The sequence below is a fragment of the Macaca mulatta genome, chromosome 11, assembly GCF_049350105.2.
Source record: "Macaca mulatta isolate MMU2019108-1 chromosome 11, T2T-MMU8v2.0, whole genome shotgun sequence".
NCBI classification, from domain to species: domain Eukaryota; kingdom Metazoa; phylum Chordata; class Mammalia; order Primates; family Cercopithecidae; genus Macaca; species Macaca mulatta.
In genome coordinates, this window is record NC_133416.1 from 30,737,243 (window position 1) to 30,760,724 (window position 23,482).

General features: G+C 34.4%; 1 protein-coding gene across 20 annotated transcripts in view; it reads left to right on the top strand.

Moving 5' to 3' along the window:
• Positions 1–23,482, top strand: part of CCDC91 (coiled-coil domain containing 91) — a 370,457-nt gene that overhangs the window by 177,570 nt on the left and 169,405 nt on the right. The window lies entirely within an intron of this gene.

The following is a 23,482-nucleotide window of genomic DNA, read 5'->3' on the forward strand; positions in this document are numbered from 1 at the left end:
GCCGGGTTGGTATCAGTGGAGGCCTAGTGGGAAGCTGGACTCCCAACCATGTCCAGAAATAACAAGGAGATCCTTGTTCCCTGTATGCTGAGTGCTAGTAGAGGCTGAGTTGGATACCTAGACTTCCACCCTACCTGGAGATTTTCCTTTTTTTCTGCTGGAGTGGTGTCCTGTCAGAAGAAATCTCCTGAAACATGATTTCAGATGTCTAGATTTCAATTAAAAATTACTTATATGAAGAACCAAGAATATTTTGTCTTGAATGAAAACCAAAAAGGAAAACAGATGCTGAATTGAGCGGCTTCCAGTTTTAGAATTATCTGACAAGAATTTTAAGTATCTGACTAGAATTTTAAATCATTAATTACAAAAATGTTTTAACAAGTGATTATGAACATTCTTGAAACAAATGTGAAAACAGAAAATATCAGCAAGTGTCAGCAAAGTAATAGATTCTATAAAGAAGAACCAACTGGCAATTCTAGAAGTAAAAATATAGTAACCAAAATTAAAAACTCAGAGATGGGCTCAATAGTGGAATGGAGAAATAAGGAAAGAATCAGTAAATTTGAAAAAAATAGAAATTACCCAATTTGAACAGTGTAGAGAAAACAGACTGAAAACAAATGAATAGGGCTTTAGGAATTTGTGGGATTATGATGAAAGACCTAAAATTTATATCATCTAAGTCCTGGAAGGAGTGAAGAAAGAGGGCAAAACTTAAAAACATTCAAAGAAAGATTTGCTCAGAATTTTCCAAATTTGGCAAAAGATAATACTGCATATTTCAGAAACCAAATGAACTGCAAATATGATAAAGACAAAAACAAAATGCATGTCAGCACCCACTGTAATGATTAATTTATACATCAGCTTGACTGGGTAATGGTTTCTAGATATTTGAGCAAATTTTATTTGAATGTTTTTGTGATTTTTTTTAAATCAGATAAGATTAACATTTAAATCTGTGAACTTTGAATATAGTAAATTTCCCTCCATAATGTAGGTGGGCATCATCCAATCATTTGAAGGCCTTAACAGAATAAAAACTGACCTTCCCTGAATAGGAAAGGATTCTGCCAATAGACTGCCTTTGGATGCAAGCTGCAATGTTAGTTCTTCTCTGGGTCTCCAGCCTGGTCAGCCTTATTTGCAGATTTTGAACTTGATAGCCTGCATAATCACATGAGCCAATCCCTTAGAGTAAGTTTTTCTGTGTATTTGTACATATATGGATTTGTTCCTCCAGAGACCTTAATACACACATAGCTAAACTTTCCTCAACCAAAAATTGAAAATCTTGAAAGCAGCCAGAGAAAAATGACATTTTAGCTACAGAATAACAGAAATGTGATAGGTATTTCATTAGAAACTATGGAGGTCAGAGGAAATGGAACAAGTGCTGAAAAAAAGAACTTTTAACCACAAATTTTGTATCCAACCCATATTTCTCCTTTAATTCTTTTGTCATTGAATAACTTATTTTTGGTGACTTTAATTCTTTTAAAATTACTGAGGCTTACTTTATGGCCTAGCCTCTGATCTATCCTGTGCACTTGAGATGAATGTATATCCTGCTATTGTTAGATGGAGTGTACTCTACATATCTGTAGGGATAGATGGTTGATAGTGTTGCTTAGGTTTTCTTTATGCTGTTGATAATCTGCCTAATTTTTCTAGCCTTTATTTAATGTAGGGTGGTGAATCTCTAAATATTATTGTTGAATTGTTTGTGACAATTTTAATTCTGTCAGTTTTTACTTCATGTAGTTTTTGGATATTTTGTTAGTTACATATATGTTTTTAGTTGTTACATCTTAATGTTAGTTTGTTTTCATACTGCTATAAAGAACTACTAGTGACTAATTTATAAAGAAAAGAGGTTTAATTGCCTCACAGTTCTGCCTGGCTTGCAATCATTGTAGAAGATGAGGGAGAAGCAAGCACCTTCTTTGCAAGACAGCAGGGGAAAGAGAGAGAGAGAGAGTGAAGTCGCAAGTGCACACTTTTAAGCCATCAGATCTTATGAGGACTCACTCACTACCATGAGAACAGCATGCTGGAAATCTGCCCCCGTGATCTAGTCACCTCCCACCAAGTCCCTCCACTAACACATGGGAATTACAAATCAAGATGTGATTTGGGTGGGGACACAAAGCCAAACCATGTCATTCTGTCCCTGGCCCTTCCCAAATCTCATGTCCTTCTCACATTTCAAAATACAATTATGCCTTGCAATGTCCCCTAATACTTGCAGTGTCATTGCAGTATTAACCCAAAGTCCAAGTCTAAAGTCTAATCTGAGACCAGACATATCACTTTTGCCTATGAGTCTTAAAATAAAAAACAAGTTAGTTACTTCCAAGATACAGTGGAAGTACAGGCATTAGTAAATGCTCCCATTCAAAATGGAAGAAATTGGCCCAAACAAAATAGCTACAGGCCCCATGTGAGTCTGAAACCCAGCGGGGCAGTCAATAAATCTTAAATATCCAAAATTATTTCCTTTGACTCCATGTTTCACATCCAGGGCATGCTGATATAAGAGGTAAGCTGCCAAGGCTTTGGGCAGCTCTCCCCCTGAGGCTCTGCAGGGTACAGCCTGTGGCTGCTTCCACAGTCTGGCATTGAGTGCCTACAGCTTTTTCAGGTATACAGTGCAAGCTCTCAGAGGATCTACCATTCTGGGATCTTGAAGATGGTGGTCCACTTCTCACAGCTGCACTATGTAGTACCCCAGTGGAGATTCTGTGTGGGGGATCTAACCCCACATTTCCCTTCTGCACTCCCCTAGTAGAGGTTATCCGTGAGGGTTCCACCTCTGTAGCAAACTTCTGCCTGGACATCCAAGTGTTTACATACATCCTCTGAAATGTAGGCAAAGGCTCCCAAACCTCAATCCCTGCCTTCTGTGCACCTGCAGGCCCAACACCAAGTTGAAGCTACCAAGGTTTGGGGCTCACACCCTCTGAGGCAATGGACTGAGCTGTGCCTTGGTCCTTTTTAGCCACAGCTAGAGCTGGAGCAGCTGGGACAGTGTGCCATGTCCAGAGACTGCATAGAGCAGTGGGGCCCTGAGACCATCCCACACAACTTTTTTTCCCTCCTAGACCTCTAGGCCTGTGATGGGAGGGGCTGCCATAAAGATCTTAAAAATGCCCTGAAGACATTTTCCCTATTGTTTTGGCTATAAACATTCAACTCCTTGTTGCTTATATAAATTACTGCAGCCAACTTGAATTTCTCCCTAGAAAATGGGTTTTTCTTTTGTATTGCATGGTTGGTCAGTCTGCAAATTTTCCAAGCTTTTATATTCTGCTTCTCTTTTAAAGATAACTTCCAATTTGAGATCATCTCTTTGTGAATGTATGACTGTGCACTTTCAGAAAAAGGTCATTTTTCAAATGCCTTGCTGCTTAGACATTTCTTCTGCCAGATACCCTAAATCATGTCTCTCAAGTTGATCTTACAGATCTCTAGGGCAGGGTCAAAATGCCGTGAGTCTCTTTGTTAAAGGATAGAAGAGTAACGTTTGCTCCAGATCCCAATAAGTTTATCATCCCCCTCTAAGACCACCTAAGCCTGGACTTCACTGTTCATCTCAGTGTCAGGATTTTGGTCAAAACCATTCAACAAGTCTCCAGGATGTTACAAACTTTCCCACATCTTTCTGTCTTCTTCTGAGCTCTTCAGCGTGTTTCAACCTTCATCTTCTACCCAGTTCCCAATTTGCTTCCACATTTTTAGGTATCTTTATAGCAGCCCCCCACTCCTGGTACCAATTTTTTGTATTAGTCAGTTTTCATACTGTTATAAAGAACTACTTGAGACTGGGTAATTTGTAAAGAAAAGAGGTTTAATTGACTCACCATTCCACATTGCTGGGGAGACCTCAGAAAACTTATAATCGTGGCAGAAGGCAAAGGAGAAGCAAGGATCTTCTTCACAAAACAGCAGGAGAGAGAGATGGCGAAGTGGGAAGAGCCACACTTTTAAGCTGTCAGATCCCTTGAGAACTCACTATATGAGAACAGCATGGAAGAAATTGCCCCCATCATCTCATCACTTCCTGCCAGGCCCCTCCTCTGACATGTGGGGATTATAATTCAAGATGAGGTTTGGGTGGGGACATAGAGCCAAACCATATCAATCTTCCTGATGGATTGATTCCCTCTCTTATTATATTTTTTATCTCTAGTAAAATTTTTTTTTGGCATAAAGTCTGTTTTTTTCTGATATTTAATATAGCCACTCCCATTCTATTTTGGTGGTGGTTTGTATAGTAGGGGTCCCTAACTCCCAGGCTGTGGACCGGTACCATTTTGTGGCCTTAGGAACTGGGCTGCATAGCAGGAAGTGTTGGTGGGCAAGCAAGCATTACTGCCTGAGCTCCACTACTTCAGATCAGTGTCTTTATATTTTCATAGGCATGCAAAACCCTGTGGTGAACTGCATATGTGAGAGATCTAGGTTACATGCTCCTTATGAGAATCTAATGCCTGATGATCTGAGGTTTAACATTTTCATCCTGAAACCATCCCCTTTACCCTAGTCTGTGGAAAAATTGTCTTCTATGATACTGGTTCCTGGTGCCAAAAAGTTAGGGACTGCTGTATGTATTTTCCCATGCTTTTACTTTGAACCTATTTGTGTCTTTGAATATAAAGTTTGTCTCTTGTACAAATAGAATTGTATGCATATTATTTTAAACAGTTGCTTTTTAAATCAGTTAAGAAAAGGGAAGCAGCGTCCAATTATGCTGCCATTTAAAATTACCCTTATAATTATGGCTCCCTCCATACCAGTGGGTTCTGCATCCATGAATTGAACATTGTATTCACTAGATGAGAAATCCGTGGATATGGAGGGCCAAATTTTTGTATCTACAGGTTTCACAGGGCCAGGGGCTTGAACAATCTCAGATTTTCGTATCCTTAGTGGTCCTGGAATCAGTCCCTTTAGATATCAAGTGGCATCACTACCTTTACTGGCATGCTTTGTTTTTTCACATAGATCAAATTATTATCTGGAGCTGCTTGCATTAGTGTGAAGAACTTCCTTTAGTATTTATTTTCTTCTTCAAATTTTATGGTTTTAAGTCTTAGATTAAATCTTTAATTCATCTTGAGTTGATTTTTGTGTATGGTGAGAAATAGAAATCCAGTTTTATTCTTCTACATGTGGATATCCAGTTTTCCCAGCACCATTTATTGAATAGGGTGTCCTTTCCTCAATTTATGTTTTTGTATGCTGTATTGAAGATCTGTTGGCTGTAAGCATTTGGCTTTATTTCTGGGTTCTCTATTCTGTTACATTGGTCTAGGTGTCTAATTTTATACCAGTATGATACTGTTTTGGTTACTATAGCTTTGTAGTATAATTTGAAATTGGATAAATATGCTTCCAGATGGGTTCTTTTTGCTTAGGATTGCTTATTTGGGCTTTTTTATTCCATATGAATTTTAGGATTTTTTTTCTATTTTGTGAACAATTATGTTGGTATTTTGAAATTAATTTCATTGTATCTGTAGATTGCTTTGGGCAGTGTGGTCATTTTAATGATATTGATCCTTCCAGTCCATGATTATGAGATGTATTCTCAGTTATTTGTGTCATCAATGCTTTCTTTTTGGTTTTAGCAGCGTTTTGTAGTTCTCCTTGTACAGATCTTTCACCTACCTGGTTACATATATTCCTGGGTATTTTAATTTTTTTTTGTAGCTATTGTAAATGGGATTACGTTTTTTTTATTTCATTCTCACCTTGGTTGTCATTGGAGCTACTGATGTGTGTACATTGATTTTGTAACCTGAGACTTTACATTTATCAAATCTAGGATTTTTTTTAGAGGAGTCTTTAGGGTTTTCTAGGTGTGCAGTCATGTCATTGGCAAATAGAGATAGTTCAAATTCCTGTTTTCCAATTTAGATGCCCTTTATTTCTTTCTCTTGTCTGATTGCTCTGGGTAGGACTTCTAGTACTGTGTCATCTCATTGCCTTCTACATATGAGAAGTAAGCTGTTAATCTTTTTCAGATTCTCTTATATACTAGTTATTTTTATCCTGTTTTCAAATTGTCTGTTTTTCACTTTAGTATTTTGACTATGATGTTTCTGGGTGTGTGTCTTTTCATTTATTCTACATGGAAGTCATTGAGCCTTTTATATGTATAGATTGTTTTTCATCAATTTTGGGAAGTTTTCAGCCATTCATATTTTTTCTCCTACTTCTCTTTTCTCATGTGTTACTTTCATTATGTATGTATTAGTTTTCTTAATGGGATCTCACATGATTTTTAGGCTCTAGTCATTTTCATTATCCGTTCTCTGTTCTTCAGATTGTATGATCTTTATCAGTAGTTCTTAAGGTTTACTGATTCTTTCTTCTCGTAACTGACATCTATTAATACAACTTTCTATACATTTTTCTGAATAAATGCTTCTCAGTTTGTTGTAAGACCTTTGATCAATTTCCAGAGACTGAATGATTGCTTTGCCAATTTGCCGTGTCACATGATTTGGCTATGTCCCCTTCCAAATCTCATCTTGAATTGTAGTCCCCATAATCCCCACATGTCATGGGAGGGACTCAATGGGAAGTGATTGGATCATGGCGCAGTTTCCCCCATGCTGTCCTGGTAATAGTGAGTGAGTTCTCATAAGATCTAATGCTTTTATAAGTGTCTGACACGTCCCATGTTTGGACTTCTCCGACCCACCTCCCGATGAAGAAGGTGCATTGCTTGCCCTTCACCTTCTGCCATGATTGTAAGTTTCCTGAGGCCTTCCCAGCTATACAGAACTGTGAATCAATTAAACCTCTTTTCTTGATAAATTACCCAGTCTTGGGTATTTCCTTCTAGCAATGTGAGAATGAACTAATACACCCTGCTTAACAGATGACATTCTGGAGTAGAGGTTCCCACCACCACACCCCGCCAGCTCCTTATATTGCCATTCCAGAAGTTCCACCCCCCTTTCTTATTTTTTTAATCCAAATTAAAATGGTGGTTACTTTGTTACAAATATTCTTTATTTCAAAAATGATTATTCTGAGGTCAGTATCATGAAAGACTCATGACATTCTCTTTATTCTCAGTGCATTGACGAAAGTTATGGGTTTGTTTATGTCATCTTTCATATTGGATCACCTCAACCCATGGATCTTTGCTGATTTCTTTTTCCGATTCTTTTTTTAAAATGTAGGACTGTTCTTTTGCGTGAATAATTTGAGATTACACATTTCATGAATGTTAGAATATATTTTGGGTTTATCATTTTAAAAATTGCTTTTGCTTCAAATATTAATTTAAACGTTAACAAAGTGCCGTATTTATTTTTTTCATGGATAATCAGATAAAACAATATCCTAAAGCACATTTTTGTTAGCAATATCTTATGTACCTAACACCATTTAAATGAAATAGCACTTTTTAAAGCTCCCAAATCATGTGATCAGCAGTTTCTAATTTAAAAATAACCATAAGTTATGATAGGACTTACACTTTTCACAAATAATTGAAAATTCAGATTCACCTAGAAATAGTCCTATATTTAAGAGATTAGCTGACCTCATCCAATTGGAATTTACTTATTTTGAGTATGTAACTCTATGTTTATACACCTTTAAATCATCTATTCCAGGAGCTGGCTAAAGAAAATCTCAATCCCATGTTTAAACAAATTTAAAACCTAAAGTTATTATGTTTTATTGGGCCTAATATTCTTATTCTGTCTTTAGTGATTTTATATAATAATTTATAGACCTTAATTCTGTGATTTCGTGAAGAAATGTTACATGCCTACCAGAATTTATACTTTGAGACTGCTAAGTACTTCTATTAGTAGAGCTGATTAAGAGCTTAGATTTTCAAATTCAGACAGACCTGGATCAGAGCCCCACTTCTGCTATTTACTAACATTTTGACCTTGGGCAGTTGTTTTAAAAAACTGTTTTAGTTTCTTCTTCAGTAACTGATGGAATAAACTATGGAACCTATTCATAAGAGTGTTGTGGGGATGCAGTGAGAACAATGAATATTGCATGGCTAATAGTTAAGCTCTTAATAAATATTAGCTGTTATTATCATTCCTATATGTAACATATCAAACTTTTTTAGCGTAGCAATTGCAATACTTTTTCATTATCTCATAGCTGATTATTAGTTGGTTGTCTTCGTACAGATTCTTATTTCAGTTTTCTTAGAAATATCCACTTCAGAGTAAAAGATTGTGGCCCACCTCTTCACCTTCTTGGGCTCAGTTAAAGGCAGCATTCTTTTGTTGACTTAGAAAATAAATAGATTGTTGCAGATTGATGAAAAGGACATGTGAAATTTTGTTGAAGTACAAAAGAAAACAAACGTAAAACTAACCTAATGTGCCTCATATGCCAAATTTTCCCATAATGTTTACTTAGTTTTGTTTATTTTTTTATCTTATGTCATGATTTCAAAAATCTTTTATTCTGATAATTAACGGCAGTAAAGTTGACGTACATCTTGGAAGACTTTACATAGGCACATGCCACATCTAAGATTGTTTACCACAAGCAACATAAGAATTTTCCTTTACTTATTTAATTGGGCTTTTGTCTTGAACTTGTCATTCTCTAATATATGCACTGGCTAAGCCTTCATGAGTTCTTAATGTCTGTGGTTTTCTTCATCAAAGATTACTATTTATCTGTTATGCAGAATGTAATATTTTTGAGATAATGAGGAATTGTATTCGCATGATCCTTTTTTGTTTTAAGATCCACTCAACAGTTGTGATTGATCAGGTTACTTTAATCCTTTGGTTCTCAGCTTCTGCAGTGCATAGTAAATTATTTGTGTTGCCTTTTAAAAGTGTATATGCCAAGGAGTTTTCTTTCCTGGAAATTCCGAATCTGCAGGTGTAGGTAGGGGCTGGATATTCATCGAGTTTTTCTCTTTTAAAAAAAGTCTATTAAGTTATTCTGCTGCCCCATGGGAATTATTAAACATTGGCCTATCTTTTTACATTTGTTGGTGAATCTATTCTATTTTCTTTCAGCCATTATCATTTTTCTAATTTTATTATTTAATTAATAATGAGTCTCTTAAGGTTTTGTGGGTGGGTGTGCATACATGTATTTGCTTATATTGTGTCCCATTGAAATTACTGAGAAATTTTTCCACATAAGAAATATGAATGAAGCAAACCCTAACAGAAACAAAGTGAGTGTAGGATAGACTGCTGTTTTTAATAGTTAAGAAAAAAGTGAGTTTTAGCTGTAACTAAGAAACAAAAACTTGTTCTTAATCAAAATTTAAAAAAACAAAAACTTATTCCTTGTTTTCCTTGATGTGGTATAAGTGATCACAGTAAGAAAAGAATTCTTTATAGTGGAGGATTGGTATAATAGCACAGAGGGACTATCAAAGAAAGTCATACATGGAAAAAATACAGGCATATTTGCTAAAATAGATGTAACTTTATAGCTTGAGGAATACGATGCCTTGTCTTTTTAAAGAGAAAGTGTCTTTTTGCATAGAGGTGTTTGCTTCTTGTTTTCTTTTCAGAACTTTCTCCGTGTACATCTATTCAGTTAATAAAGTAGATATTAGTGCTTGAGGTAAAGTCATTTCAAATGTTAATTCATTCTCAAAATGACTATTCTTTGCATCCTAAATAACATTTGGGAAGAATTTTCCAAAGGAAGTGTTTAGTTGATGCAATCAGTGTGTTAAAATTCAAAGCTGTAATTCCTGCTAACATGGTATAATAGTGAGTGGAAAGCACTCAAGAAATTAAGTTCAACGTGTTTTTATCTGACTTTGAGCTCAGTTCATTAAAAATTCCAACTTGATGTAAATAAGATGTGAACATTTAGGTTAAAATTTTTGTTTTGCTACTGTGTAAGGAATCTCTTTCAAGGCAATGACAGCTACCTCCTCTCTTCCGCCTACTTTTTTTTTTCTTTTTCTTTAACATGGTGTTTACTTAAAAATAGATCAGTTAGAAAAGGGGCTTTCCTTTTGAAACTCTCATACAGAGAAGGTTTTAAAATTTTATTCTGTAGTGATTTTTACAGGTTGTTTTTGTGGTTCTGGTTTACCTTGTTTATTTTTGATGTTATACTCCGTGTTTTTGTTTTTTAACTTAAAGGATTTAGACATTTCACAAATTATAACAGAGAGGAAAAGTGTTGAAACATTATTGAATTTTGATGTAGTTGACAGATTGACAAGAATGCTAAGTAGAAAAATAGTCTGAAAAAGGCAAAAAATAAATGTAGTTTGTTTTAATATTTTATGCACACATCAGATAAATTATAACTTTACTGATTTAAAGGTGTATTTATGTTTCTTGACCCATCTGTGGGTGCCTACACTAAATATTGTCTGTATTGTTTTTGGTCATGTGAAAATTAGTTACTGATTATTACATTCATTTTGAAGCCAGAAGGGTTTATTTTTTAATTTTTTTTATATAATCTTCTCAAACTCTAGTATTTTTATATAATCTTCTCAAACTCTGGTATTTTGTTTGCATGCATTTGGCCAAGCCGAATACATTTTAAAAACTTATCCTTATAAAGTACCTATACATTTCATGATATTGCCACTACAGCTAGACATACTGACACACGAACTCATTTTGCTTTTGCAGCCTTTGTTTCTGAAGCTTGACTAAGTTGGTGATCTTTAGTTCTGTGTATTATATTCTAGATGGCAAAAAACAGTCAACACTGGGCACTTAAATAGTACTTATAAATACTTTACCATCTTAACGAGAAAGTAAGGAATGAGGAGATTGTTTTCGAAAGCCTTAGATGATTTTATGAAGAGAATTTCCTGATATTTTTCTCTTCCTCTTATATTTAAATATTAGGGTATTGAATCAGGTATAATGAAGTTTTAACTTATTAGGAACATGAAGTTTCTGCTACTTAGAGTGAAAAATCATGCAAAATTGCTACATACACTTTAGTAGCTCTAAAATCATTGTGGTGAGAATTCTTAGTATACTAATTTCCTATGTTAACCAAAGTGTGTTTTGTTGAGAGTTTTGGTCTTTTGTGCATTTTCTGAAAAGGTCAGATATACCCTAAATACTTTTGGTAAGGATTGCTTTGAATTTTAGCAATGTAAAATATGTCACATGCCAGCTTGAGTATCACATGACTGCTGTATTCTTATTTTTCAAAAGCATCCACTTGCTAGTATTTTATTTGAACTCTTGAATTGTTTGTACTGTTTTATAAAGGAGAACATATTACATTTAGGAGACCAATATTTTCCCAGGGTGTAGAGTTACTTGTATTGTATAAAGTTCTTTTCCAAGGAGAGAGAAACAATTTTGTTTTCTCTTCTTTTGATATTTTCCCTTGATTAGATATTGCTAAGTTTTTGCTCAAAGAGAGGAAAGTAAAAATTAAGATATATGAGACCTGACAGCATATCTTTATTTGAATCCCACCATTTTGTTAATCCAAAGGTATAAAATAAATTTATAGTTTTAGTTATTTGATTGAATAAGGATTCTCATAAATTCCAGCTTTTATCATATGATCAGATTTTTCCTGGACAAATAAAGATGTTCGCTATTGCCAATAGAGTTTGGCCTAATAGCATGCTAGCTAGATACTAGTGATTGGTTTGGAACTAAGGACTTGGCTTGTCCTTTCTTATCCCTCCCACCAACTTAACCTCAGTGGAGGACTGAGAAAGATTTGGTAGTTGAGAATACTTCTGTGTGCCTCTGTGTTTCCTGGGCTTAGCCAGAATTTTGCATGCAAGGCTATTCTTGTGGTTTTTCTAGGCAGGCCAAAACCAAAAGGTATTGGAAACCTTGCCAGAAAACTCACTCTAATATAGATTTAAAGCTTGCCTTTGTATTGTGACTGGTCCATTAGCTGATAGTCAAAGGAATGAAGAGGAATACTTCATTCTATTTTAGGAATAACAATTTCAAGTTTCTGCTGTGTAGCAGACCTTTAAAAATAATTCCAAAGATAAAAAACCTTAAGATGTGTAGAGTTTACATAAAAACCCTAGAAGAAAACCTAGGAAATACCATTCAGGTATTGGTATGGGCAAGGACTTCATAACTAAAACACCAAAAGCAATGGCAACAAAAGCCAAAATAGACAAATGGGATCTAATTAAACTAAAGAGCTTTTGCATGGCAAAAGAAACTACCATCACGGTGAACAGGCAACCTATGGAATGGGAGAAAATTTTTGCAATCTACCCGTCTGACAAAGGGCTAATATCCGGAATCTACAAAGAACTCAAACAAATTTACAAAAAACCAAAAAACAGAAAACAACCCCATCAAAAAGTGGGTGAAGGATATAAACAGACACTTCTCAAAAGAAGACATCTATGCAACCAACAGATGCATGAAAAAATGCTCATCATCAGTGGTCATCAGAGAAATGCAAATCAAAACCACAATGAGATACCATCTTACGACAGTTAGAATGGCAATCATTAAAAAGTCAGGAAACAACAGATGCTGGAGAGGATGTGGAGAAATAGGAATGCTTTTACACTGTTGGTGGGAGTGTAAATTAATTCAACCATTGTGGAAGACAGTGTGGTGATTTCTCAAGGATCTAGAGCTAGAAATACCATTTGACCCAGCCATCCCATTACTGGATATATACAAAGGATTATAAATCATTCTCCTCTAAAGACACATGCACACATATGTTTATTACAGCACTATTCACAATAGCAAAGACTTGGACCAACCCAAATGTCCATCAATGATAGACTGGATTAAGAAAATGTGGCACATATATACCATGGAATACTATGCAGCCTAAAAAAGATGAGTTCATGTCCTTTGCAGGGACATAGATGAAACTGGAAACCGTCATTCTCAGCAAACTATCACAAGGACAGCAAACACCACATGTTGTCACTCATAGGTGGGAACTGAACAATGAGAACACTTGGACACAGGGCAGGGAACATCACACACCAGGGCCTGTTGGGGGCTGGAGGCTAGGGGAGAGATAGCATTAGGAGAAATACCTAATGTAACTGACAAGTTGATGGGTGCAGCTCCAACATGGCACATGTATAACTATGTATCAAACCTACATGTTGTGCAAATGTACCCTAGAACTTAGTTGTTTTTAGACGTGAGAACTGCCTTTTCCCTCAATTATTTTTCACCTACTAAAATGAACTTTTCTTTATTCTACATCAGGTTAATATTTGTGACTAATGTTGCTCAGATCTGAATGTTGTAGCAATGTCAGTCTCATTCAATAAAAATATTGATTAATTACAGATTTCTGCTCATTATCATAAAAAATTTAGGCTACTGTATCATTAGTATCTTCCAAAGTCCATAATGAGATTATTTATTCATTTTGACCTGATTGAGATTTGACCTGTTCTGATGCAGTTGAAAGTTTTTTTTGAATCTATTTCTAAGCTTGTTCAACAGGGTTCTATCTCCAACAATAATGCTGGAGGACTGATTATACAGTAGCATTTGTAAAGGGCATATTTCTTTAAACAATTTTAATCAACATGATATATCAATTATTTAGTTTTTAATCTTCTTCTAATGAACTGAATTATCAGTAAAGTCTATCTAGATTCAAGCATTTTCAATATTAGAGAAAAACACTACCTAATTATACTGTAGGAAAATACATATGTGTGTGCTACAGATTTATTTTTATTTATTAGCCACCAATATTTCCATTTGCAAAAGGCCACACACTATAGTTGTTACAGGCAAGGGAGATAAATTGATGAAATTGAGACATGCTTACGCTCATTAAATTTTCTAAGTCCAAATAAGGGTATGTACACAAAAACTATTTGTAAAGATGTTGGTCTATAAAAGTTTACTTTTGATTTTTAAATTTCTTTCTGATTTGAATAGGTATTGAGAATGGAAAATTTTTTATTCTGAACTATAAAACAGACTGAAAAGAAAAGCAGAGATGTAATAATTAATGTGAGGGAGAATAGCATTTTAACATGTCTGTTTTGTTTCTGATTGCAATCTAATATTAAAATGGAGGTTTTGATTTTAATCCCTACATTCTAGGTAATCAACTTTGGGAAACTTGATTTATGAGAATATTGATTTTATACCAAGGGTAAATTATTAGGGGATATAATAATTTGCCTTATCAAAGTATCATATTTTTGTCATGGTAACATATGCACTGAATTCAAAATTCAAAAGATATAGAACTATGTATTATAAAAATTAATTTTGCTCCCATTGGTGTTTTGGCATCTCTCTTTTTCCTTTATCTTTTCCAGAGATGGGATAATATGCATAAAATTGTCACATTTCTGATTTTTGGTAATTTGACTGTCAAATTGCTTTATAGCAATCAGAGAGGAATTCTATTTGAGAAATAATCCATAGTCTGATTTAGTTCATTTTACTCAGATCATCAAATTCAAAGGTTACTGTATTTTGTTGTTTTAGTAGGATATTCATGTAGCCAGTTTTTTTGGTAATTTTGTAACAACCCAGTCTGAGCTGTTGTTAAATCAGCAAGCACTACTTGGTGCCATTTTATGATAGTGAGGTATTTCCATATCAGTTACAATAGTAATAATTCCCCTGAGCCACTTGGATCACTTTGTCCCTTCCTCTGAGGCTTCTTCTCAACTTACAATCAAGCTAGAGCTTGGAACTGCAGGGGACTTCTGGCCCTGTATCTCTTCTGGGGATGACATCTCTTCTAATTTTTTGATGCCCAAACTAATGGATTTTAAACAGTTTTATTAACCCTTAATGTAATCACATCTGTCATGTACTAGTGATAACTTTAAACTGAGATAGAACTAATAGAAGTATTTATACTTGTTATCTAAGTTCACAAACTCATTCTCTTAGTCTCAAAATCTAGTCTGACTCAAAATTTAGTCTTAACATGTTTGCTGTAATAAAATTGATTTAAATCAAACCTCCAATCTCTTTCTTGATGGCTTTTCAGTATGAGGAAAAGTTCTAATCTTTGAGATCTATATTTTATGAATGGAACTGAATTAATTTGGAGGAAAATACTAATTTTAAAATATTTATAATATTAAATTTTAAAAAATTTATTTTAATCGTCATAAACCTAGTAATTAAAACAATAATGTTGATCCTAGGTTGAATCCACAGAATATGAATTTCCTATGTCATAAAAAGTAGGTAATTTAACTCTCAAACAACAAACTGTTAGAATACAGGATTTCACCATTAATGTAAAAAAAAAAGTTAAGTGTCATAATTTGTCTGAATGCCTTCATCACTGGCAGAGAAGAAACTCTTCTTCTCCTCATATATGAGATGAAATGAGGAATCTGATACATAGAGAAACATGGTGCCTTGATGGACATGTAACCAGCAGAAGAATTGTAAATAAAAGCCACATCATTTAAGGCTTGATTCAGGGCTCCCTTCAAAAGAGTGTATACCGCCTCCTTGCAAAGTTAATTCATATGTATTTAAAACAAATATTTTAGACATCTAGATGAGTTTATTTCTTCCCATGATCAGTGATTTTATATTTCAGAAAATGAGATGCGTAGACCTTTACTGTATTAATACCTAGGTGCTCTACTTAATTGTATGAATGATTATGAAGAGGTTATTTCGGTCAGAATTCTTTTTTTCTTTTCCTTTTTTTTTTTTTTTAACTGCAACTGTAGCTCTTATTCAAGTCACAAGGAATAATGTGGCATCTGAGGGAGAGGGATATCCATATGGCAGCCTTTCAGAAGGTTAAAGTAGCTGGAAGGCAGACATGCAGAGTCTCTGTGCTGTACTTAATTTTAGAAACTTCTTAATTTTAATGTGTTGTCCATGGCACAAAAGAAATTTTCACTGGGAGACTTTTGTGGTGTTTGAGGTAACAACTCTTATGTTACTAGATTCCCTTAACAACGAGGCCAACAGGAATGATTCCCTGTGTCCTGAAGATTTTCTTTGGCTTTCACAGCCTCCAAGGCACTTTATAACATGGCTAGACTGTATTCAATTTTCATGTTAGATCTACACCCATAAGTTAACATTTTCCTTTTTGAATTGTATACGACTACTGCACTAATTCAAATACACAGAAAAATCTGAGATTCATTGCAATTCCATATGCTTCAGATCTGTAACAGGATAAATTTTCAGCAGCCTCAACTTGACCTTGCTACTTCTCTTCCTTTTTTAAATTAAGGGAAAAGGAAGGGAGAACTTGTTTGTTTCTTAATTCAGTTTTTCCAAAATTTTAGGTAATAGTTTCCATCGCTATCACTCTTCAGACAACGGTAATTTACTCTTGAGAAACATGTACCTTTATTCTTCCCAAAGGTTGAGTTCACAGAGTCTGAATGTTGCCTAACTTCTGCCAGGCTGGGCCACAGGAGACCATGACCCTGGACTTGAATTTGGATCCAGATTGAGTAAATGCAATTTTTAAATCTAAATTGAAGTGTTTGTACTAGAGAATTACAAAGAATTTTACATTGAACTTTTAGATCACCTTTTGATGATAAATTTTACTCATATTATTTCTTTTATATTCCAAGAAAATTTTCTGAAATATCTAAATACTGTTTTCAGAGATGCCTAATGTTTCTCCTCTAATACAACCATGTACCTCAGAGATTATTGGCTCAGTGATCTGAAGCTCTTTTAAAATACATGGATATGCATGTATTTGTGTGTATGCATGAATTAAATCAAGCTCTCAGTTTATTCTCCTGAATTATAAGCAAACAAAGCTATAGATTGAAGTTTTAGACCTCCAAATTGGCTAAAGATGTGTTCAATTAAGCCAAGAGCCATTGGGGATTAAGACAAGTTGGTAACCAAGAGCAGCATTCAGAGCCAAATCTAGTCATTTGCCATCATTTGGATACTATTTCTTCGTTTTCATAGTCTTTTTTTTTTTTTTACCGGTCTCTTCATCATAAAATGGAGAATGTAAGTATTGTAGAAGAAATGTATATTAATAGACAAAGTGTCCAGATGAAGTTTAAGTAATTTTTACTTCATAGATGTACTTGCAGTAAGTATATAATTACTACTGATAGTAAGTATATTTATAGTACTGCTTGTAAGGACATGTAAAAACATAAACTCTTGTAGTTCTTATTAGGATTAACTCTTTCACTACCAGAGAGAATAATTGCATTATCTTTAATTCTAAGCATATACAAAAAATTCATGCATGGTGCATGAATTATTAGTTTCTAACTTCCATGCATATGTGTAGCCCACAAAAATCAATGCTACATATTTTCATTCTTATACATTGTCCATTAATGGAGAACATTTTAATAGCATTTGAGTGTCTTTGGTATTTTTCCAGTACCTAGAACAGTGTTTAGGAAAATATTTATTGACTAAATGAATAATAAATGAAGAGTGATAAAAATGAAATAGCTGCTTAGTTCACGAAAAGAGAAATCTGCTTTACTGGGCTAGAAAAGCTAAGACAAATGGAAACAAAGGGGTAGAACTGATTTTTTTGTGTGCCACTGTGTCTTTTCATGTGATTTTGGGCACATTTATTAACCACAGTGTCTGTCTTCATTTGTAAGGCAGATATATAAAGTTCATGGAGGAAAAATAGATGAATGGTTCTGTAAAACGACTGAGATTCATCATTTTTACAAATGCACCTCAGTCAAGTAGGCTCTCTTTTTGAATAATAAACTTATGATTTGTTTGCAATTTTGAGGGAATATTATAAGACATGCTCACAATTTAATATCCTTACAAAACTTGAAGTAATATTTTGATGAAAAAAAGGACTTGTGCCAGAAAAACACATGAAAATATCTCTTCGTAGCATTAGCTTATTCATTTGGCAGATACCTTTCAGTTTTGCTCATATTATTTTTAGTTAAAAATGAGAAAACAGAAGAAGTAATAGAAATAAATTTTTTAAAAGATAGAAAAAATAGATGTTTAAATAACAATTTGTGATATTTTTCCAAGAAAGGCAAAATTGTCGTTGATTTCAGATGATACTTTATGATTATTTTGTATATACTACTGTCCTCAATAAGCTAAACTAAGTGTATAATTACAGGTATAATCAACATAAAAGTTTTAATAATTTCTGGATGAAGGGACAAATAATCAGGCTTGCCTAAATCATGATTAATTTATTTAGTTACTCAATGTATTTGTTATATATCTTCTATGTGTCAGGCACTGTTGTAGGTGCATTGGGTATATCAGTGAGTTAAACACAGATTCCTATTCTCTTAGGTTGTAAATTCTAGTTGATAGATTATATTTGTTGTACATTTTTCTTCCGGCTTGCACTATATCTTTATATTATTCTCCATTTGTAAAGTATGACTTAATGGGTTGTTAGATAAGATTATTTTGTGACTTTCAATATAATCTAATTATTGTTGCTTACAATTATCTATGTAGGATTCCTTTATGGTCACATAATCAGTACAAAGATGATATTAATATTTTGAAGACCTTGTTCCTTAGACACATCTGCTTTGCAAATCTGGACAATCATTTAATTTGATGAGGCTGGAATCAGATCCGTAACAATGGGGCTATATCAAGGGAGGAGAAATCTGTGGATTTGTTGTGACAATGGACTGTAGTCTGGGTTGCAGTAGTCTACTTTGGCTATACTTATATCATTCAAATTCCAGCATGCAATCAGTTCCACTAAAGAAACACACATCTAATTCTCACGTGTATTAACAGTTGGGGTGGTGTGGCATGGTTTTTGACTTAATATCTTTGTTTTCTATGTGTTTATAACATACTTTTCCTTCCCAGAATTTATAGTCCTTCACACTATTTACTCACAATTGAGTCAGTGGAGTAAAAAGAATATTTCTTGTCTTAGATAATAACTTTAAAAATTGAGATCTCTAGTCGGTACCAAATGGACTTGGTAACAATTTTGGTGACTTGTGGTGGTAGTTATAATTTGAAGCTTAGTGAACTTTTTAATAAATATTGGTACTGTTGATAGTATATATTTATGTAATATCAGTTTTCACACAGGGATCATCACTTACCAAGTAACTATTACATGGGCTGGTTATGTACAAGGCAGTCTGTAAAAAGCTGTTCATGAAGTTATAGTTCCTGTATTAAGAGATCTAGAAATATTTTAACACTTTAAAATTTATTTTTTTCTTTTCTTTTGAGATGGAATCTTGCTCTTGTCACCCAGGCTGGAGGTCAACAGCATGATCTCAGCTCACTGTGACCTCCGCCTCCTGGGTTCAAGTGATTCTCCTGCCTCAGCCTCCTGAGTAGCTGGGATTACAGGTACACACCATGATGCCCTGCTGATTTTTGTATTGTTAGTGGAGACAGGGTTTCATCATGTTGGTCAGGCTGGTCACGAATTGCTGACAGCGTGATCCGCCCGCCTCGGCCTCCCAAAGTACTGGGATTACAGGTGTGAGCCACTCTGCCCGGCCTAAAAATTATTCTTAAATTGTGATAGTTTTCCTTAAGCTTAGTGAATTAAATCCTCTTGGATAATACTATAAATCTCTGATAAAACTGTGGCTAAGATGTAAATATATTCAAAATCAACAAAACATTTTCTGCCCTTGATAGCATTCTTTTCAATATAGAGTATGTTGGTATGTATCTTGGCATTTCTATCTGTATATACTGTGAGAGTCTTAATGCTTTATGGGTGTTTAAATAGTTGAAAATAGATTAGAAATGAAATTATTCTTTCATATATCTTTTTTAAATGTTGTATAAGCTCAAGGAAGGCCTCTTTGTCTTGGGTATCTGTAGAGACAGTTATAGAAGAAGACAATAAGTCAGCAAATGTTAAGATTGTATTATGAGATATGAGAAACGTAAAGGAGTCTTTGTGTATTATGATACATTAAACTGGAAGATAAATATTCAGTTATATAATAATAGAGCAAGTTATAAAGGCATGTGGCTAGTATCAATGTGTATTTGTATATCCACAGTGCTTAATCTAGTAGTAGGGGCAGTTTTGGAAATTACCTTGTTTGCTTGGATTATAGCACTAGTCATCACAGTGTTGAGCAGTAGGACCAATGCTTAAACTCCTTGTTGTCATACAAGTTCTTTTAATACCTGACACCTGCCTTCTCGCCTAATCATTTAGCTCCACTCTTAACTCCAGCTTCGGTACTCCAGCTATTCTTAGTTTTGTTTTTAATTTTTTATTTCCATAGGTTTTGGGAGGAACAAGTGATATTTGGTTACAAGAGTAAGTTCTTTAGTGGTGATTTGTGAGATTCTGGTGCATCCGTCACCTGAGCAGTATGCACTGAACCCAACTTGTAGACTTTTATCCCTCACCCCCTTCCTACCCTTTCCCCCAGGTCCCCAAAGTCCATTGTGTCATTGTTATGCCTTTGCAACCTCATAGCTTAGCTTCCACTTATAAGTGAGAACATACGATGTTTGGTTTTCCATTTCTGTGTTTCTTCACTTAGAACAATAGTCTTCAGTCCCATCGGGTTGTTGTGAATGCCATTAATTCATTCCTTTTTGTGGCTGAGCACTATTCTATCATATATTTATACCACCGTTTCTTTATCTACTCGCTGATTGATGGCCATTTGGACTGGTTCCACATTTTTGCAATGCGAATTGTTTTGCTATAAACATGTGTGTTCAAGTATCTTTTTCGTATAATGATTTCTTTTCCTCTGGGTGCATACCTGGTAGTGGTATTGCTGGATCAAATGATATTTCTACTTTTAGTTTTTTAAGGAATCTCCACACTGTTTTCTGTAGTGGTTGTACTAGTTTACATTTCCACCAGCAGTGTAAAAGTGTTCAATTTTCACTACATCCCTTCCAACATCTATTTTTTATTTTTTTAATTTTTTGATTATGGCCATTCTCGCAGGAGTAAGGTGGTATTGCATTGTGGTTTTGATTTGCATTTTCCTGATCATTAGTGATGTTGAGCATTTTTTCATATGTTTCATTTGTATACCTTCTTTTGAGAATTGTCTATTCATGTCCTTAACCCACTTTTTGATGGGATTGTTTATTTTTTTCTTGCTAATGTAAGTCCTACCCAGAGCAATCAGACAATAGAAAGAAATAAAGGGCTTCCAAGTCGGTAAAGAGGAAGTCAAACTGTTGCTCTTTGCTGATGATATGATTGTATACCTAGTAAACTCTAAAGACTTCTCCAAAAAGCTCCTAGAACTGATAAATTAATTCATCAAAGTTTCAAGATTCAAAGTTAATGTACACAAATCAGTAGCTCTGCGATACACCAACAGCAACCAAACTGAGAATCAAATCAAGAACTCAACCCCTTTTAGAATAGCTACAAAAACAAAATACTTAGGAATATACCTAACCAAGGCGTCAAAAGACGTCTATAAGGAAAACTACAAAACACTGCTGAAAGAAATCATAGATGACACAAACAAATGGAAATACATCCCATGCTCATGGAAGGGTAGAATCAATATTGTGAAAATGACCATACTGCCAAAAGCAGTCTACAAATTCAACCCAATTTCCATCAAAATACTACCTTTGGAGAAAGCAAGCAAAAACATAAACTGGAGAAAGGACACCCTATTCAACAAATGGTGCTGGCATAATTGACAAGGCACATCTAGGAGATTGAAACTGAATCCTCATCTTGCACCTTATACAAAAATCAACTGAAGATGGATCAAGGACTTAAATCTAAGACCTGAAACTATAAAAATTCTAGAAGATAGCATTGAAGAAACCCTTCTAGGCATTGGCTTAGGCAAGGATTTCATGATTAAGAACCCAAAAGCAAATGCAGTAAAAACAAAGATAAATAGGCAGAACTTAATTAAACTAAGGAGCTTTTGCATGGCAAAAGGAACAGTCAGCAGAGTAAACAGACAACGCGCAGAGTGGGAGAAAATCTTCACCATATGATTCAAAGGACTAATATCCAGAATATACAAGGAACAGCTATTCTTATCTTTGAATGTCCTTTGTGTATAGTGGTGAGTATAACAGGTCACCAGGGTTGGGGCAACTTTCTTTCTCTGATAGGCATCCAGCATATACCTACAGTGTGTGATTATCAAGGGAATGATTGTCTTCAACTTCAGACTGAGCACAACGTGGAAGACTTTTGAAAAAATCATTATATACCTACCTTTGTGGGCCTTTTGTTGATCCATGGATTTAAATGACTGAATGGGGCTAAGGTGAGACATTTGAAATATGTAGGAGACCAGTTACTCTTGCATAAATTTCCTTTATGCTGCCTTATCACATCTTTGGCTCTTATTTTACTCATTATCCTCCTTGCCATTTCAAGGAGAATGAGTATATGGTATACAAATCAATCCCTAGAGGAAGACTACCCTATTCAAATTGTGTTTCTTAATTATGGAGTGAGAATATTATTTTATTTTATTAACTCACCTGTCCTCCAAAGGATATAATATACTACAAATTGCAGTTGAATATTGAGTATTTAAATGTTGAATATTTAAAGTGTGGGATTATTTGGAACCATGGCAAATAGGGAAGTGAACACAGTTGTTTCTGTTAAGCAAAATGATTCTATAATATCCCAAGTCCCCAAATAGAATGTCATTTTTTTCTCTTTACCAAAGATGCTGTGATTATTCTAAGGAAATTTTTTATAATTATATTATTTTTTAACTTTTCTGAAATCCCAACAAATAGTATGTTTCCACACAGGTAAACTAGATTTATATCATCTAGTCACAGTTTAAAAGGATTAAGCTTTTGTGCCTTACATAAATTAATCATTGTGGAATCTTTGGAAGGCACTGTAAATCAAGGGCTAAAGCAATTCTAGTAAGCATTTTCCTTATATTTTGATAAAACTCAGAGCTTCATTTTCCTTTATTAATTTGCTACTAATTTTGCAGCTTCATAGTGACGAATACTGAATTGTAGGAGTAGTAGCATCATCAGAGTCTTACTTTTGCGCAAGAAAGTTAGTTATTTGAAAATTCGAGACTTATTTAGAAGTTTCACAAATATTTTTGTCTCAGCTTTTAAAAATACATGCCTATTTATCCAGCATCTTATTGCATGGTGTTTTCAACCAAGTAAATCTATTTTCATAACAGAGATTAAGAGATTTGGCTGATTTTTTTTTCTTGGTGAATGTGCCAACGGTCTGTTTTCTATAAGATGTGTCTGTTTCAACTTATTATTTTAGTTATGAGTAGTTTATTATTTAAACAGACATTTAAAAATAGAATATTTGGTATAGTTCTTATAGAATGATTTAGAGTTTATAAATAGCATGAAAGATATTACTGAGAACTTGTTGATATAACATACAAAGCTAAACAGTGGGAAAGAAAAAAGATGATAATATTCTAAGCATCTCTAATAAGGAAGTGAGTGGGTGGAACATCATCAAATGCTGATTTGGTTTTCCTTGAAACAGTGGTAATATCTTTATATTTATCTGACTTGAGTTGCAGCATTTACAGTATCCAATTAAGTGTGCCCAGTCTCCCAAATTTTATTACTTTTTATGCGTACTGCCTTGA